Source organism: Petaurus breviceps, unplaced genomic scaffold, assembly GCF_028583685.1.
Source record: "Petaurus breviceps papuanus isolate PSGF00001 unplaced genomic scaffold, PetGlider_PUasm1.0 190, whole genome shotgun sequence".
Lineage (NCBI taxonomy): Eukaryota > Metazoa > Chordata > Mammalia > Diprotodontia > Petauridae > Petaurus > Petaurus breviceps.
In genome coordinates this window covers 8,937,183-8,956,957 of record NW_027185810.1, presented here as the reverse complement: position 1 = coordinate 8,956,957, position 19,775 = coordinate 8,937,183, and positions in this window count along the sequence as shown.

Here is a 19,775-nt window from a genome sequence, read left to right as displayed (position 1 = left end):
TGTTGGTAGAATTACGACCTAGTGCAATTATTCTGGAGAACAATTTGGAACTATACCCAAAGGTGTATAAAACTGTGCATATCCTCTAACCCAGCAATACCACTATTGGGTCTGTGTGGCAGGGGAAAGATTAAATGATTGAGGAAACAAAGGTTTGAGCTTCCAAGTATTTCAATTTATTAAACAATGAATGCCAATTGCCTAACAAATTGGGACTAGGCCCCTTCCTTAATTTAGGGCTGAACCCCAATACAGAGGGAGACAAATTTTTACACATAAAAATAATTAAATAAATAAGACCAATTAATTAAAAGTAAACAATTTATTGGTATATAAAATTAGATAATCGGATTTCTAATTGGAAGAAAGATTAGGGACTTTCCAAGTTGGGAGTGTGAGAGCAAACAAATCCAATTCCCTAAAATCAGAAAAAGAGGTGCCTCACTCCCCCTCCCTCTGCAAGTGTCTGTGAACAAGCAAAGGAATGTGGAAACAATAACATATTCATCAACATGAGGCCAGTTTTCAGATAAAATATATTGGTTCTTTGAGGTGTGTAATTTTGAGAAAACTCCTTTTATCAATCATAGGATCTGATTGGGTTTCTGGTCAGCATAACCTAAGTCCTTGGTTAAAGGTCTCTAAGCAGCAGGAAGAGGTCTTTCAGTGTCCCAGACATACAAGGGCTAGGTTCAAACAATGCAATGAAGTTTTCTTCCAATTCCCACACTTGAATGAAGTTTTCTTACAAGAGGGAAATTGGACTAGACCTATAATGGAAAAGAAAGGGAACTGAGCTAGCTGCAGAATTGAGTCACAAGATGGAGTCAGTGTAGTTCACTAAATTCTCACAATTAACTACTTGCTGTTCTAATCCCCTCTGACCACAGACTGAAGCACACTTAAAAAAAATAAAACCTTTATTATTATTGTATTATTTTGTTTGTGTTTTATTTTGCAACATGGCTAACATGTAAATATGTTTTACATGACCTCCCATGCATAATGGGAATCAAATCGTTTGCCTTCTCAAGGAAGTGGGAGGATTGGGAGGGAGGGAGAGAATTTGAAACTCAACAGTTTTTTAAAATTGCTGTTAAAATATGTAATTGGGAAAAATTTAATGAAATCAATAAAAAGGAATTTAACAAAATAAATGAAAATGAGAGTTTCAAAGGCAGCTTAGAAGATTCCTATGAACTGATGCAGAGTGAAGTAAGCAGAGCTAGAAGAACAATTTCTATAATGACAATAACATTATAGAGTAAAACAACTTTGAAAGACTTTGTAAATATGTTTAATGCAGTGACAAACTACTATTCCAGAGGAGCCACAAGTCACTCTGCCTACTTCCTGCCAAAATGATTTTTGTAATTGCCGTTAAGTCATTTTCAGTCATGTCTGACTCTTCATGACTCTTTCTGGGATTTTTGTGGCAGAGATATAGGAGTAGTTTGCCATTTCTTCTTCCAGCTCATTTTTACAGATGAGGACACGGAGGCAAACAGGATTAAGTCACCTGCCCAGGGTCACATAGCTAGTAAGTGTCTCAGGCCAGATTTGAACTCAAGTCTTCCTGACTTCAGGTCTGGCATTCTATCATTATACCACCTCGCTGCCAAAATGGTTCTAGACTTAAAATGCAGAATGAGACCTAATTATTTGATATGACCAATATGGGAATTTGTTTTTTTGACTTATGTATGTTTTTATGAGGGATTTTTCTTTTTCATTGTTCAATGGCAGAGGAGTGAAAGAAAGAGAAAAATTAATTGTAAAAATTTTGGAGAAAAAAGCATATGGTAGCCCTAAAAAGCAGTTTATGAGTCAGGTAACTTCTCAGCTACTAATAGACTAGGAGCTCTTACAATTATGCTCACACCCCAGGTAGTATGAAGAATATTAGGGTACTTGAGGAGTAAAATATTTGTATTAAATATCAAGAATAACCAAGATATTTAGAGAACTGACACATGTACAAAACTAATGTATAAAATCACTTATCTATGCCCCAATAGATAAGTATTCAAAAATGCATGGAAATGATTTTCAGAAGAATTTCAATCTATTAATGACTCCATGACCAATTCCACCACATTCCAAATCACTAGTGGTAACAAAAATGCAAATTAAAACAATTTAGAGGTATCACCTTACACCTTGGCAATTGGCAAAGATGACAAAATAATGGGGATAGATAATAACATGGTCAATATTAGGTATAGTAATACCTTGGGTTGGTGAAACTGTGACTTGCTTTGATGATTCCAGATAATCTGAAACTGCAAGAAAAATGACTAAATTGTTCATGTTCCTTGACCAGCAATTCTACTGCTGAGATTATACCTCCAAGGAGGTAAAAAATAGAAATATTTCATACATGCAAAAATGTTCATTGCAATACATTTTGTAATTGCAAAGAACTGGAAACAAATTTATTCCTATAAATTGCAGGATAGACATAAGTAATTGAGGGAAATTTGGGAAAATTTGTATGAACTGATGCAGAGTGAAATAAATGGAACAAAATAAACAATGTACATAATGACTAACAATGTAGATGCAAAGATTATTAGCTTGAAGCTGCATTCTGAAATTAAAAAGAAAACCAACCAACAGAAATAATCCTGAAGAATAGATAATTACATCTCCTTCCTTCCTCACAGCAGGGAGTTGGGGGACCACCAAGGCAGAAATGTTGTCTCTGTTGTCAGATGCAGTCATAGAGCTGGATGTTTTTGCTTCATTGTTTTTGTCTGTCCCAACTGACAGGGGGAATTTTTAAAGAAATTACTGCTATGTAAAGAAAAGTGTTTTTAACTTTTTAAGTTAAAATAATAGAGTAGAGGAATATACAACCCTTCCTCTATTGTTAAACTTCCCTTTATCCTACGTTATATATTTTTTTCACATCCCACTCTTTCCATCTTTTTGTGCTGATGGAAAACTGCCCTTCTTCAGAAGACTTGATCCCTGACCTCCTTCTTCAGTACTCACCGCTTCTTTTTTCTTTTTTGGCCCCCTGAATAAAGATGATGATGATGATTACATCAAGCATTTGTGCAGTACTTTAAGGTTTTCAAAGTGCTTTACAAATATCTCATTTTACCCTTACAACAACCCTGAGAGGTAGGTACTATTATTATCACCTTTTTCAGATGCAGAAACTGAGGCAGGCAGGGGTTAGATGATTTGTCCAGAGTCACACAACTAGTAAGTGACTGAGGCAGGATTCAAACCCAGAACTTCTTGACTCCACATTCAGAACTTGGTACACTGGGTCACCTAGCAGTCAGTAGATTTTTTTGGGGTGTTGAGTAGCCTTTGTTTTTTGAAAAGGGGGTGGGAAGCCAAAAGTTTGGGAACTTCTGTCCATTTATCTTTGTCACGTAGTCCAATTGAATTTTCTCCTTCCTTTTCTAAAGAGTCTAGCAGTTGGGCTCAATGTCATCCTCTTTACCCCATCACCTGCCCTCCATTATTAGAGATCACACTGCTGTACCACTGAACACCCTGGCCTTATAGTTCATCAACCTCTTATCTTAAGCTTCCATCTTTATTTCACCTCAGTCACTCCAGGGGTGGTTATACTCTTGATATTTTTGCAACATATGAACATTCCATTTCCATGACCTAGAACCAAGAAGTTCTTCTTTTCACCCGTAATCTCCTACTTCCTGTCTTTCAATCTGTTTCTCCATCTCACTCCTCACATATATTCTTTGTCCTCCCTGTGAGTTTTTCTCCCTCTGCCCCTGCCTCTTTAAGTCTATAACCTCTGCTCTGGCTTCCCTTTCCTTGTTTCACAGCCTTGAGAGTATGGTTGACTAATTTAACCATCCATGACCAACTACACTTGAAATCTGTGTCTCTTTGTCCTTTCCCAGTTATGTCCTGCTAAAAATTCAGTCCAGGTTTACTTCTAACTTATTACTCTATTCTTGTGTTTGCTGTTGTACATTCTTGTACACACCCATGCTAACTGGTCTCATTCAAATGTATGCTGTGTCACATCAATTGAACCTTCATTATGGCACACAACCATTTTAGTCTTCCTTATTAACTCTGTTGTATTAAGAATGCTTTTTCTCCTTCTCCAACCACTCCCATTTTAATCCTTCTCTTGGCACTGATTTCTCCTCAAGCTATTATCCTATCCATCCAAGTCTTTTAGAAAAGCATGCCTACAAACCTTACTTTTCAAACTCTTGTATTCTGATGTCTGACTGTACCCCTCAACTGAAACTACTAGCTATAAGGTGACAATCTCCTAATTGCTAGCTCCAGTGATCTTTCTTCATTCTATTAATTTCTTTGCAGTTTTTGACACCATCATTCCCTCTTCCCTGAACCTCATTTTTTCTCAACTGTGAAATGGTGTAATAATCCACTACAGTACTTACAGGGCTGATTGTGAGCCTTGAATGAGATAATGGTATAAAGCACTTGCAAAACTAAAAGCATTAAATAGATATCAGTGATAGTCATAATTACTGTTATGGTTATTTACACTTTGATGCTTTTTCTGGGTAAGGAGACTTTTCAGAAAAGAGTGTGATACATTGGCAGGAGGAACAGCCCAAATTACAGGGAGGTGATATGATTCAGTGCTTATAGCCCTGGATTCAGATTTAGATGACCTAGCTTTGAGTTCCAACTCTTCCTCTCTGTGACATATGGCAGGTCATTTAACCTTGCTTGCCTCAGTTTTTTCATCTGTATAATGAGGGCATTGCATTGAGGACCGATCCTTGGCAGGCCATGATATTTTATGGTAGTCAAACTTTAAGGATTATTCATTGTCACCATCCCAGGAGAAAGGCAGTACAAGTATCATTATCCCCATTTTCCACATGAGGAAACCAAGGCTTGGCTAGGGCCATCTTTGCAGCTTTGTCTTTATAACCCCTATCATTATTCTCTTATTTGTTTCGCTAGCAGACTTCAGCCTATCTGGAGCTCAGCTGCCTGAGATCTTTTCCAGAATCAGAGTGTGTCAGCCAGCACATCAATCGAGTTTTGTTTTCATTATACAGGCTTCCTGTGAAGTTTCAAATTAATTTTAATGCTCTCCTCACTTTTAAGGCCTCTAAAAAGGGCCTTGTTTCTGCCTTCCTTGGTGAACTGGGAACTATCACATTTCCCAAGGACTGTTTTTCAGCTCGGCTGGTGTTGTGTACTTTCTCGTTCCACCAACAAGTCTCTCTGTGCCAGGGCAAAGGGCTCTCAGACTTCCAAGCTGTTGAGCTGATGTTCCACCTGTGCTCTGGTAAAGTCTGCCCGACTCAGCTTTACCTACTGGCTCCAGCCCTGCTTCAAACCCAGTGGGAGTCAAATGGAGTGTACAGCTTTGTCAAATTCACCTTGTCTTCCTTGTCTTCTTTCTTTTTCTTTTGGATCTCTGCTAAAAAGAAATAAAATTAAACTGATTTCTCTGAGCTATCCTTTCTGTAACATACCTGGCATGCTTGACTTAGAACTGTCTGGAATGCTGCAAAGAGTGTATATTGCTTTTTAAAATGCTAGAATCATGGATTCTAGGTGTCATATGCAGGTATACTCAGAGAAAAGTATGTAGGTAACGAAAGACCATTATACTCATCTCCACCACAGTGCAGGTTACCTAATGGTTAATCGCTGTTCTAATGTATAGTTTGGAATCTGTGAAACAGAGGCAAATGATGGTTGTACAACCCTTTTCCTTTTAGAGATAAGGAAAATACCTCCCAGAAAAGTGAAACAACTTGCCTAAGGTGACAAGAATAGTGGGTGGCAAAATCAGGATTCAAACCCAGACTTTCATATCTAGCATTCCTTCTGCTCTATCACTGTTTGGTGCTGGAAAAGCAACAGGAAGTCATTGAATGAGTCACACAATCTGGGCATTTTAAAGTTAAGTCCTTTGAAGGGAGGGACAACTTTTCATTGTGTCTCAGTGCCTTACAAGGAGGAATTTGTTCATTGGATGGGATTGATTTGTGTCTTGCTCTGAGATTGTCCAGCTATGCAACGCATCACCCACCCTCTGAGCTTTGGTTTCCTTAACCATAAGACAGTAACACTAAGAGCACCTACCTGGTGATTTTGTTGTGAGAGAAGTACTTTGTGAACCCCCAAATCCTATATGTTTACGATGGTCATTCTCACTATCATTCGTCAAACTGCTGAACTTCTTAAGGTGGAGGCATCCTGACCTGAGGAGAGCTGGTTCATGGCTTTCCATTTTAGACTTTGGGACAAACTCTCTCAGCCTTAGCCATATTCTTGATAGAGGTTTCTAGAAAGAGGCAGTGTTTATGTCTAAGTGAAGTGCCAAGGAAAGAACATTTCTATGGAAATGCGTTTTACATGATTGCACATATATAACCTATATTAAATTGCTTACCATGTTGGGGGGTGGGGTGACAGGGAAGGGAGAGACAGAAGGAGGGAGATAATTTGGAACTCAAAATTTTATATAAAAAATGCTATTTAAAAGAGGAAAGAATCTTTTTGTTTCAATTTCAATAAATATATATTAAACATCTACTATAAGCAGAGCCTACTGTAAATTCTGAGGGTAGGGACTGGGCAGGGAGGATATAAAAATAAAAAAAATGACCTTATAAAGTACACAATTTAGTAAGGGATACATGACACATACAAAGATGTCTACACAACAAAATTATATGTAAATTAATAGGAAAAACATAAACCATGTATTACATGAGATTCAAAGAGGGAGGGGGGCATGATTTATAGAATGCGAGTATCACGGAAGTTTTCATGAAGGAGGTAACATTTGAGCCCTAAAGGAGATATGGGATTTCACCAGGTAGAGGAGCAAAATAGGAGGGCATTGGTTAGGCTGTATGGGAGGTGTATGAGTGATGATGGGTAGTCTATTGTGGAAAGATGGTGCATGGTATATTTTGTTATATAGCATGCATGGAGGAGAATAGTATGAGATTAGGTTGGAAAGGAAGGGTGGCATCAGATTTTCAAAGACCTGGAATGCTAGGCCAAGGCACTAATGGCTGTGACTTTACAGTAGTGTAATGAAGCTAACTTATCAGTTTTTGCTTCTCTCAATGTCATTGGGTAGGATTAATGCCAGAACCAACCATAGGTAGCAATGAGTGTTTTCTTCCTTCATCTTCCCCTGTTCAATTCAGCATTTTTCTTCCTGGGTCTATCCCTCAGATATTTTATTGTGGATTCCATGCCTCCCCTTAAAAAAATTGTTTTTATTTTACCACAGATTAGCAGATGCTGGGTAGAGTTTAAAGTTGATCCTTGATGCTTTAGCTAATAATCTAAATAGTGCTGAGACTCAATTTCCCTGAATCGGTGGCCAACAAGCTCCCCTGAGAACAGGAAGTGATTTGCTGGGCCACCTCCATAACCATCAGCAGGCTTCACCTGTCAGTCGAGCCCATAAGGGTCCTAGATTAATCTTGAGCTTGGGTCTCCCATGTGGCAGCGGAGCCATCAGGCTGGCTGTGAAATGCCTTATTTTATTTTCTTCCTAACATCAGGCTGCAAATGAAAATACCTTTTCAACCCTAGTATTATTACCCCTATGGATGGCACCTTTAATGTGCGCTATTCATTGTTATAATGGCTGCACCTGTGTTGAGCACGCACATTGAAACTGCAGCAGCTGTGGACTGTAATTGCAAAACATTATTTTCTGTTTCTCTCTGAAAGCTTTTGTGCGTGCGTGCATGTATGTGTGTGTGTATGTGTGTTGTGAAGTTCCATTTATAAAGACTATGGTCCAGAGATCTTTAAAAAAAATTGTAAAATAGAGCTAGCTCTAAAAATATGTGTGCATGCATATACTATATGTATATTAGTATGTATATATATATAATTTTGGGGTGCCTACTTTAACAAACACATGACAAACAAATAAGTTCATGTATTTAAAGTAGGCTTCGAAGAAAGGCAGACATGTACCGCCCACATGCAAACAGGTATACTAAGGAATGAGGCTTGGGTAAGAGGCTTCTGTGTGTGGTCTGGGGAAAGGTTGGGGTTGTTCCTGTCGTGGGCTTGGCGCAGCTCTGAACAATGGTCTTTATGCTGGTTGGCACAGAGACTCAGCTATGATTAATGCATTTGTTCTGTGGATGTTCCTTCCCTGAGTGTCTGCAGGACAGTGAATCAATTTATCGCTTCCAGGCCCACAGTAACAGAAGCATGGAAGGAATATCTATACTGGGGAGACCCAATTCAAAAGCAAAGCACTCCAAAGCCAACACACTTCTGTTTCTTCTCCCTTCTTTTCTTTTTTCCTCCATGTTTTGTGGTTCAGTCAGCCTAGCCCCCTGGGTGCCATTGAATTGGCTGAGATGCCACTAGTTAGTCTTCCTGGCCATGCTTTTAAAGTCAGCAGGCATCTAGTAATCATAATTATGGGAAGATGGAACCAATCCTCTGCCACAGCCTTGTACTATGCTATTCTCTGTCCTTCAGAGAGACCTGGGATTACTTCCACTCTGGTCATGGGCGGGATAGGCAGTGTTTGATATGTTTTTCTACATTGCTGTCTAGTGGACAACAAAAAGCTGCCAAGCAGTCAAAAATTTGAGATTTCTTCTGCTCCCATCCCTCCTCCTTTCCCTGGGAGGTTCACAAATCAGTGCACAAGAGTGAATGTCACATACCTGCTTTTGGCTACGGTTTGAATGGATTAACACTGTCTGGCACTTAGTAGGCACGTGATAAATGTTTATTAACTGAATGAAGAAGGAAAGAGTGCTGGATTTTGGAATCAGTGGCTCTGAGTTTAAATCCCACCTCTGGTACTGTTTGTATGTCCGTGGGCACTTAACCTCCACATGCCTCAGTTTCCTTATCTGTAAAGTGAAGGGACTGGGCTAGATGGTCTCTGAGCCATTTTTCAGGGTTAGGTCTAGCATCCTGTGATCCTATGGAACTGAGATGGTACTACAGGTCAGGATCAGGGGGCAACATTTATAATGGGTCCCTAGACAGCTGGAAGTAGGAGAGATTTCCACAATGGGTGGTGGTAGCTGGTCAACGAGGTGCTGTTGCAAGTGTTGTTGCTGTCGTTCAGTTATTTCAGTCATGTCTGACTCTTTATGACCCCATTTGAAGTTTTCTTGGCAAAGACACAGGGGTAGTTTGCTATTTCCTTCTCTAACTCATTTTACAGATGAAGAATTGAAGCAAATAGGGGTAAGTGACTTGCCCAGGGCCACATAGCTAGAGTGACTGAGGCCAGATTCAAACACAGGCCTTCCTGACGATAGACCCAGCACTTAATTTCACACTGTTCCACCTAGCTGCCCAACAGCTACCTGTGCAACCTAGCACGCTCTTGTATGGGGCACGGTAGATGTGAACTCCATCACAGACTAAGGGTGTGTATCTGTGTCAAGGTTATATACTACTGGCACAATAAGTGGTGCTTTTGAATGGTTTCAGATCTCTTTCCACTAAATCACAGAGTTAGCTGCATGTGTGAAGATAAGATCAGAACTTTTATAAGGGAAATATTTTGGCAAATGCAATGGTTTAAAATCTTGTCTTTTCAAATGTATTCTGCTGCTAACTGCAATTATTTGTTTGGTTTCTAGTTTATAACAATCATTACTATTGATTATTATGAAGTATTAAACTTTGAATTTACAATAACAAAGATATATAGGTTGTATTTCCTAGCAAAGTTTCAATCTTAGGCATTGATTGTTGCTAATGCTAATTAGCAATTTTGTAGGGTCCCAGGAATATGTAGGCACGAACAATCATGGTCTGGTTTTCAAAAAGACAGTTTTATATTAGAAAAACTAGGACTTAGAAATGGAAGAGCTCTTGCAGATAAGCTAGGGCAGATTCTGTATCATTTAAGATACAAGGTAAGAATGGACTCTCTTTCACAATGGAACTATGAATGGGACTCTAGCGTTCATCAGTACCAGTGTCAACAAACTTTCTTGAATACCTGTTATGACCCAAGTTTATACACTAGTAGATAACTAGCATATAGATACTCATAAACACCCAGCTGTTTGTGGGTGGTACTTTTAAGGGAGGTGGAGATGAATCTAAGAAAGACAGGCTCAATAATATGTTCAGTTCAGTAATTTTTCAATTGTGTCCAAACCTTTGAGGTCCAACTCCTATTTGGGGTTTTTTGGCAAAAACACTAGAGTGATTTATCATTTCCTTCTCCAGCTCATTTTACAGATTGAAGAACTGAGACAAACAGGGTTAAATGATTTGCTCAGGGGGCAGCTAGGTGGCACAGTGAATAGAGCACCGGCCCTGGAGTCAGGAGGATTTGAGTTCAAATACGGCCTCAGATGCTTAACACTTATTAGCCATGTGACCTTGGGCAAGTGACTTAACCCCAACTGCCCTCCCCCCAAAAAAAAGCAAAAAAAAAGAGTGCTGAATACATTTTGGGGCAGCAAAGTGGCACAGGGAATAGAGCACCAGCCCTGGAGTCAGGAGGACCTGAGTTCAAATCTGACCTCAGATACTTGACACTTACCAGCCATATGACCTTGGGTAAGCCACTTAACCCCAATTGCCCTCCAAAAAGCAAAAAAAAAATTATTTGCTCAGGGTCACACAACTAGTAAGTGCCTGAGGCCAGATTTGAACTCAGGAAGATGAGTTTTCCTGACTTCAGGCCCAGCATGCTATCCACTGTGCTACCTAACTGCTCCAATGATTTGTAGGCACGAATAATCATGATCTGCTTTTTGAAAATATAGTTTTACATTAGAAAAACTAGAACTTAGAAATGGAAGATCCCTTAGAGATCAGCTAGGGCAATTTTATAGAGGAGGAATCTGTGATTTGGAGAAAGTAAGTAATTTACTCAAACCCAGAGGTATTCAATTACAGAACTGAGATTTGAACTCCAAACCTCTGATTCTTAATCCAGTACTCGTTTCATCACCCAGTACTGACTTGTGAACATAGTGAGTAATGTAATATGAGTTGAAAGATAGTTAAAGCCAGCCCTGGCCCAAAGTATACCCTCCATCTTTCACCCAGGTGTTAAGGCCTGAAATTCTAACACTGGAGATTCATTCTTTTGTATCCAGTCCCTTTGTCTTCTTCTAATAAGCATTTAAACATTTCTGAGAAGGGTACCCCTTTTAAGTATTTCACACTAAGGTATTAGAACTTACAAAATATTTAAGTTGGAGAGGAAGTATCTGGGACAGTTAAAAAATACTGGGCAATTGAATTGAAGGAGAGGCAGCAGGGCAAGGATGGAGGTATAGAACAGGTGTAGAACAGAAGGGCCAGAAATGGACAATATATTTCAAAGAGAAACTTTACTTATTTCACCAAAAAATGTATAGGTAATGTAAAATTTAAGCAGTTTTAGAGCAGAAGCTGTAGAAACCAAGTGCCTTCCACAGTACCTTGCATACAGTAGGTGCTTAATAAATGCTTGATCAATTTCATTTCTTGTTATAAATTTAATCCCCTGAATGGAGAAAAATCTGACTTACCCTATGAACGTGCAAATTATTCTTAAAAGAAAACTGGAGGGAGCTGGTACTTTAAATTTATACTCATTTAGTCACTAAAGAAATCTTACATTACCCAAACTATCCACGTTAGAAGATGGGACCATCATTGATATCCAGGAAACACTAAGGGAAATCTCAGCCAGGCAAGATCATAATTTTAAAGCTAAAAGTTTCTTCCATAAATAGGCAAAATTGAAATCAAAGAACTACTTGTCTTGCTCAGAATAAAAGCACAGGCACTAAGAAACCTATGGGATTTAATAGCAACAACAATAATAATGATGATAATAATAATTATTAAATAAAATATCTGGCCAACTTTGTCAGCAATGATTGACTATTTCTTTACTGACTAACTCAAGTAATTGGTTTTCATGGATGTCTTTTCTATGATTAATGAGTATGATTAATATTTTATCCTGATTCAGAGCGTATTTTTAGTACATTGATGTTGTGCAGGCATACTCACAGAAAATTTAAAAAGCCAAATCAAAAATCTGTTGTCCAATAAATGGAAATTGTTTACTTGTTAGATAGGTCTCGTGCAGCCAGTTGAGAAGGCTGTGGTTGGGCTTATTGTCCAGAAGGTGGCAACATTTCCTAAAGAATTTGGGGAAACTTCCTATTGATGACAATTTATTCATGGATACCTTGTATTGTTTTTTAAATGATATAACACAATATTGGGACCTAAATTCATTATTGCTGGATCTATGAGCTGATCCAACCATTTTGGAGAGAAAAATGGAATTATGCCCAAAGAGTTATTAAACTGCCTATACCCTTTGACCCAGGCATACCACTATTAGGTCTGTTTCCCAAGAGGATTAGGGAAAATGGAAAAGAACTTAATGTTCTAAAATATTCATAGCAGCTCTCTTTGTGGTGGCAAAGAACTGGAAATTACAGGGATGTCCATCATTTGGGGAATGGTTAAACAAATTGTGGTACATTCACAATGGAATATCACTCTCCTATAAGAAATGATGGGCTCAATGATTTTAGAAAAGTACGGAGAGACCTCCATAAAATCATGAAGAGCAAAATGAGCAGAACCAAGAGAGCACTGTCTACAGTAATATAACATTGTTTTAAGAACTTTGAGCAACCAAGTCAAATTATAAATACTTAAATACTTATACTTAAATTATACTTAAATACTTATACTTAAATTATAAATACTTAAACTAACATCAAAGATACTATGAAGGAAGAGGCTGTTTGAATCCAGAAAGGAATATTGCTATTGTGAATGATGAGCTGGTTGATTTAGAAAAACCTGGAAAGACTTGAACTTATGAAGGAAGATGCTATCCACCTTTAGAGAAACACATGATCGGAAGAAAAAATATAGTACGGTTTCACATACGTATATATGCATATGTGTCTTTGTTTATAGGTATCTATGTAAATGCATCCATGCTTAATTGTAGTTTCTTTACAGTGGAGAGGGAGGGATGGGGAAAAGAAACTAAAAAGTGTACAGTGGAGAACAAAAGACAATCAGCAAGGAAGCAAAAAAAAAAGCTAGGCAGCTTTGAAAACAATGCATGATATTATATAGGTTTTCTTGAAACGGACATTTATTGTTTTAGAATAAATCTTTTCTTATGGTTAGCTGTGTACATTACAATTTTTTTCTTTCCTCATTTTGTATTTTAATGAAAATTAAAAAAATACCCCAGCTGCCCCCCTCCTGCTGCCATGCTGTTTCATTTTTGTCTTTGTTCACCTTTTTGACAGATAAAAAAGGAAGACTCTATTCTCTTTTTCTTTTTTTTTTTCTAATAGCAAAATAAAATGGTCAGGACTTCTGTGTAGTGATGAGTTGCTGTAGGGAAGAAATGCAGATTGAAAGGTCTGTAAGATAGTAGTCTCTCTTATTAGGGGCCATGTGATGATATTTACATTTATAACAGCTGAAGTTGAATGACTACCAAAAGGTATAGTGGAAAGTTGGTCAACATTCAGTCAATAAGCATTTAGTCATCATTTCCTGCATGCTAAGCATTCTGCTTAGCTCTGGGGATTCAAAGAAAGGAGAAAACTGCCTCTGCTTTCAAGGAACGCACAGTCTATTGCAGGAGGCAACCTGCAAACAACTGTGTAAAATGACATCTAATGAGGAGATGGGAGTTAATCTCAGAGACAAGGCACTAGCATTAAGCAGGGCTGGGAAAGGTTCCATGTAGAAAGATGGATTTTAACTGAGACCTGAAGGAAGCAGGGAAGCTAGGAAGTACAAATTAGGAGGGAGAGAGTTCCAGGCATGGGGAACAGCCAATGAAAATATGAGAAGTTGGGAAATGGAATTTCTTATGAGAGAAACAGCAGTTGAGACCAGTGTCACTGGATCTTAGAGTATGTGGAAGGAAGAAAAGTAAGAAGACTAGAAAGGCAAGGACCAGATTATGAAGGATTTAAAATGCCAAACAGGATGTGATCCTGGAGGCAATAAGGAGCCTTTGGAGATTATTGAATGGTGGGATGATATGGTCTACACTTGGAGAAGAAAATGTCAAACCACTCCAATATCTTTGCCGAGAAAACTCCAAATAGGGTTACAAAGAGCTGGATGTGACTGAAGAACAACTCAACAAAAACAACAAAGTGGTCAGGCCTGCACTTAGGAAGATCTCTTTGATAGCTGAATAGAGGGTGGATTGGAGTGGGGAGAGACTATTTGAGATAGGAAAGAGAAGCCTATTGCAATAATCCAGGTATGAAGCGATGAGGACCTGTCTCAGAGAAGAGAAGGAAGCATATGTGATCAGTGTTGCTGAGGTAGAATCTACAGGTCATGTAGATTGGATGAGAGCAAGGAGTGAGGATAACACTTAAATTGTGAGCCTGGTTTCCTGGGAGAGTGTTAGCGCCTTTAACAGCAATAGGAAAGTTAGGAAGAGAGGATTTGGGTTAAAAAAGAAAAAGTGAAGTTTTGGATGTGTTGACTTTAAGATGTCTTTGGGATATCCAGTTTGATTTGTCTAAAAGGTATCTGGAGGTTATGAGAGACACTGTGGCTGGACAAATAGATCTGAGAATCATCGAGATCGACAATTTCAAAGACTACAGGGAGGTTAAGAAGTACGGGGACTTGGACAAGGCCATTAGTTTTGGCAAAAGGAGATCATTGGTAATTTTGGAGAAAACAGTTTCAGTTGAATGATGATCCAGACTGAAGAGAGTTAAGGAGAGAGTGAGAGGAAAGAAAGTGAAGCTCCAAATGTAGATAGCATTCTCAAGGAGTTTAGTCATGAAAGGGAGGAGAGATATATAATGATACATAGTAGGGATGGATGGATCAAGTGAGGATTTTTTGAGGATGGGGAAGACGTAGGCATGTTTGTAGTCAGCAAGGAAGCAGCCAGTAGATAGGGAGGGATTAAAGATTAGTGGAAAATGGGGATTATAGAGAAAATAATCTGTTGGAGAAGGTAGGGTAGAATGGAATTACTTGTACATACAGAATGACTTTCCTTAGTAAGGAGAAGGACCACCTCTTCATGTGAGATAAAAATGAAGGAAACAATAGTGGGGAAAGTCATCTGAATGATGTAAGATGAATAGGAAGGGAGGAGAGGGAGTATTCAATGAATGACCTAATTTTTCCCCTGAAATGTGAGACAAGGTTTTCAGTTGAATGGGAGGAGAAAAAGTGACTGTGGACAGTGGGATAGTGAGTTGATTGAGGCAGTGTAAAAGTATTGTCCAGTTGAGATTACATACAAAATTTGTAGTGGACCCAGTTAGCGCAGTTTTGTGATTTTTCCAGCTCTGTTCATTAACATGAGAATAGAAATAAAGGCAGCAGATGGTGGGAGTAATCCAAGGTCAGGGCTTGACAGAGCATGCTTGGCAACAAGTTAAAGAAACAAGTGACTAAAGAGTCTAGGACAATATAGAGTTGAATGGGTCCTCTGAGAGGTCAAGATAGGAAAGAGATAAGGTGAAACTAGTACAGGAATGATAGCCTGGGAGAGAATTGAAGATGGGAGGGACTGATGCTCACAGTAATGGCAAAGATTATGTAATGGCAATAGATTTCAGTGCTATAAGGCAGAGAATGAATACACATGGATTTGTATAAGATCCAGATGAGACAACCTAGATGTTGTTGGCCACTGAGGTCCCTTCCAACTCCCAATCCTGAGTTAGCACAGTACTTTGCACACGGCAAGAACTTCATAAATGCTGTTTCCATCCATTCATCCACCCATCTACCCATCCATCCATCCATCCATCTACCCACCCACCAATCTATCTATCCCCCCATCTGCTTTGTGAATATAACTTGGTGCATGGCAACTTCTCACTCATCATTCTAACAGTGCTCTCACCTCCGAGAAGCAAGGCTTCCATGTGTATTTGGATTTTATCCTTGTTGGAAAATAAAATTTGAACCAAAACTAAATATAGCTATGGGGAATATTTCACATTTTAAAATAAGACAAATGTTATCATACTTTCATTTCTCCGATTTGGAGATTCCCTGGTACAGATATTTACATATAAATAGGAAAATGTGAAAAATGTAAAAACACAGGAATTCAGTATATGACCAAATATTAGGATATGATGTTTAACCATTCTCTCTATAACCATTCTATTAATAAGAGGATTAAATCTTACCTTTAGAGAAGGCCACAATTCCACCTTCCCCAACAACTGAATACCTAGACCAGAAGTTTTAAATTTGTATGTGTGTGTGTGTGTGTGTGTGTGTGATGGACTCTTTCTTAGCATAATGCTTTTTAAAATTTTGAACTATCATTTTATTCCTAAATTTTCTTTTCTTTTCAGATTTATATTCTCTCCTCTCTTTTCCTCCTTCCCCAAACTGAGAAAGCAAGAAACCCCTGTTACAAACATGTATCGTTAAGTAGAACAAATTCCCACATTGGCATGGGCCATGTTAAAAAAAACCAACAACTTTGTAGCTAGTTTATCATCTTTCTATCAGGAGGTACCATGTTTCATCCTGGGTCCTCTGGAATTGTGTTTGGTCATTGTGCTCATCAGAGTTCCTGAGTCTTTCAAAGTTGTTGCTGTCTACACTATTGTTGTCATTGTGTGATTGATTTCCCCTCCTACTTTTCCATTCATTCTGCATCGGATCGTACAAGTCTTCCCAGGTTTCTTGGAAACCATCTCCTCCTTAATTTCTTACAGCATAATAGCATTCCATCACATACATAAACCACAACTTGTTTAGCTACTCCCAAGTTGATGGGTGCTCTCTCAGTTTCCAGTTCTTTGACACCACACGGACTAGAGAGTTTCTAAATATTTTTGCAAATATGAGATCTTCCCTCTTTGATCTCTTTGTGGTATCTAGTAGTGGTATTGCTACCTAGTGGATGCACAGTTTACTGGTTTGGGGAACTGTAAGATCCAGAATTCCTCTGGCTGGGGAACCTTGTACTTCCCCCTTAACTGTGGGGTATTCTTTTGATATCAAAGGAAGAGGTCAATGAGCTCCTATAGGTAGTAGTTTAATCAATTATTATGAATACTTACAAATCAGGGGCAATCTTTGGCCTGGGGCAGCAGTCAAGAGTTCAGTGGCTCCCTGCTAAGAACCCCTAAGTTCTCCATGGTAATTATAAAGAACAGACAAAGGGAGGAAGAGCTGGAGAGTGCATAGCTATTGATTGGTGGATATTTTGGGTTTTCTGCTTAGCAATGAGCTTGGGATTTAAGCCAAGCCAATCTTATGTCCAAACATAAGTTTGTGTATTGATCATGTCCTGGTCACATACAGACCACAAAATTCTTGTTTTGGCTTTCATAGGTCACAGTATGTTGTTATGACTCAGTGTCTAAATTGTGATTTATTATCAAAGTTGTGAGTTCTGTTCAGGCTTCCACCTTTCCCAGAGTTTAAGTTTTTATGACTTTTCACTTATTATTAATATTTTATGGCTTTTTTCCAATAGGAGCCCTACAGGGGCATAGTCCCAAGTTCAATATAATGTTTTTGAATGTATAAAATAAAATACATAGGATTATGATGGAAACCAACTGCATTGAAATACAGGTATCAAAACATCTTTTTCAAACCCACAGTTTCACGTACCTCAGGTTAAGAACCTCTAACTTAGATACATAGCTGAGTAATCAGTTTGAAATCACTCTTCTATCTAAGCTTCCTTGGACCAACAGAAGAGCCTGATTCTAGCCCAAACCTAAATTTCTGTACAGGAGATCTCCTATGTCTAATATCTGATATTCCTGTCAAGACAATTCTAACTATTAGGGTAATGCTTAGGGATCACTCAGTGCCAGTTGTAAGTTTGAATTAGCATGCTGTGATATTCATAATTACTGTAAGAACTTGACATAGATGATAGCTTGTCTCTATACTATATCCTCTTACTCACCCATGATACCTGAATTATGTTGTGTCACCTAGGATTATATCTCAGTGAGGTCCTGTGAGACCATGTCTTGTTGGACATCATAGGATCATAGATTTAGAACTGAAAGGGACCTTAGAAGCCACTGAGTCAGTTGGACCCTCTCATTTTACAGATAAGGGAACTGAAAAACAGAGGTTAATGACTTGCCCAGAGAGCACACAGCTAGTAAAATACCTGAGGCATGATTTGAACCCATTATCTTCCTTACTCCAAGGATTGCCCTCTATACATTATGATGGGATTCCTCTTTACTCCAAATTGTCCACACTTGTGATTTCATTGCAAGAAGTAGTGAATTTCTGGTGAGGAAATTCTCTCTACTATTATAGATTAATTGCTATTCTGAAATTTAGAGGCTTAGTAAGAGGCAATGTGGTCAAGTGTCCCACTAGAGAATCGAGCTTAGTCAAGTGTCTTAGTTCCCTCTGTCCAGTAAGGATCATAGGAGTCATTTAGAAGAATTTTTGGTCACTGTCCTCCACTATCTTGTAGGGTCCAGAAAGACACTTTGGGGATAAGATTCCTCCCCTCCCCCCCCCCCCCCCCCTTTACTACAGGCAACCTCCTGGGACAAAACTTATCTCTCAGCTCTTATTCCCCTGGTCCTTTTTAAGAGAAAACAAGGAATGATAGTACCTTTTGACATGGGCTTCTATACTTACCCTTCCTTTTGAGGCCTCCAAGGCACAACATCACTATCTGCCCTGAAATTAAACCTTAACAAGGTAGGATATTGAACATTCTAATCAAATGCCTTCTTCAATCAATCTCTTTCTAACTACTTATACTCTAGTTGGACTAATTCCTCAGTGTTTAGCATATTCCCACTCCTTTGTAGTTTCCTTAGCCACCTGATTTTGAGCCCGTTACTCCTGCTGTATAAACCCTATTTCCTATCCCCAACTGCCTACTTTCTTACTCTCAGTCATCTTAATTCTACCCACCAATATGTCATTCTAGATCTGCCTGCCCTACCACTGTGTCCTCTTCAATCTTGCTCCATAATTAACAAACTTCCTTTTACCTTCAACCTTTTCTTTTCTCTCTTGTATTTTCTACCACTCATTGAGAGCTGGGCCCCTTCTGATGACATGGTTTCTCTGGCCACCCTTTTCCCCATGCTTCCTGATTCACTGGGTCTGGTAGGGAATTTGGAATACTCTGGCTACCCAACAACGACCACTTCCAAACCTGTCTTCTACCATAATCTCACAAAAAAAATTTCTCCTTTTTGAGGTTTATACCATATAAAGTGATTAACCAACAAAGATCCTGGTGACTATTATGTATTGATTCTCCCCCTCCCCCACAACATTCTCCTGCCTTCCTCAATGAGTTCAGTGTGTGACACATTTTTCTCTCTACTCTAATTCCTAGGCTCATAATAGGGAACTTCAAAATATACACTGATGATCCTTCTAATGCTCTGATTTCCTAGTTCTGTAATCTCTTCAGTTCTTATGATTCTTCACTCTATATCAGCTAGCACAAAGATGGTCCTAGCTTTGATCTTATGTAGCTATGTGCTCCACTTTCAAATTAATGAACTCCTTTATCTAATCATAAGATCTTATCATTCCACTCCATTGTTCCCTACACATTACAGCCATTGACACTTCCTTACTTTCACCATGATCTCCAATTCCTCTACCCCTTAGTTCTTCCTTACATCAACCCTTAAATGTCTACACTCTTTAACTTTACTTGATCTCTACCCCCGCTCTCCAATAAAGCAACTAAATTCTACACTATGCTCTATTCTTGAATGCTTTGTCCTATCACTAATCATGTGTTGCCAAACTCCAAACTTGGATTATTTTTGCCATTTGCCTCCACTCCCTCTATTTTC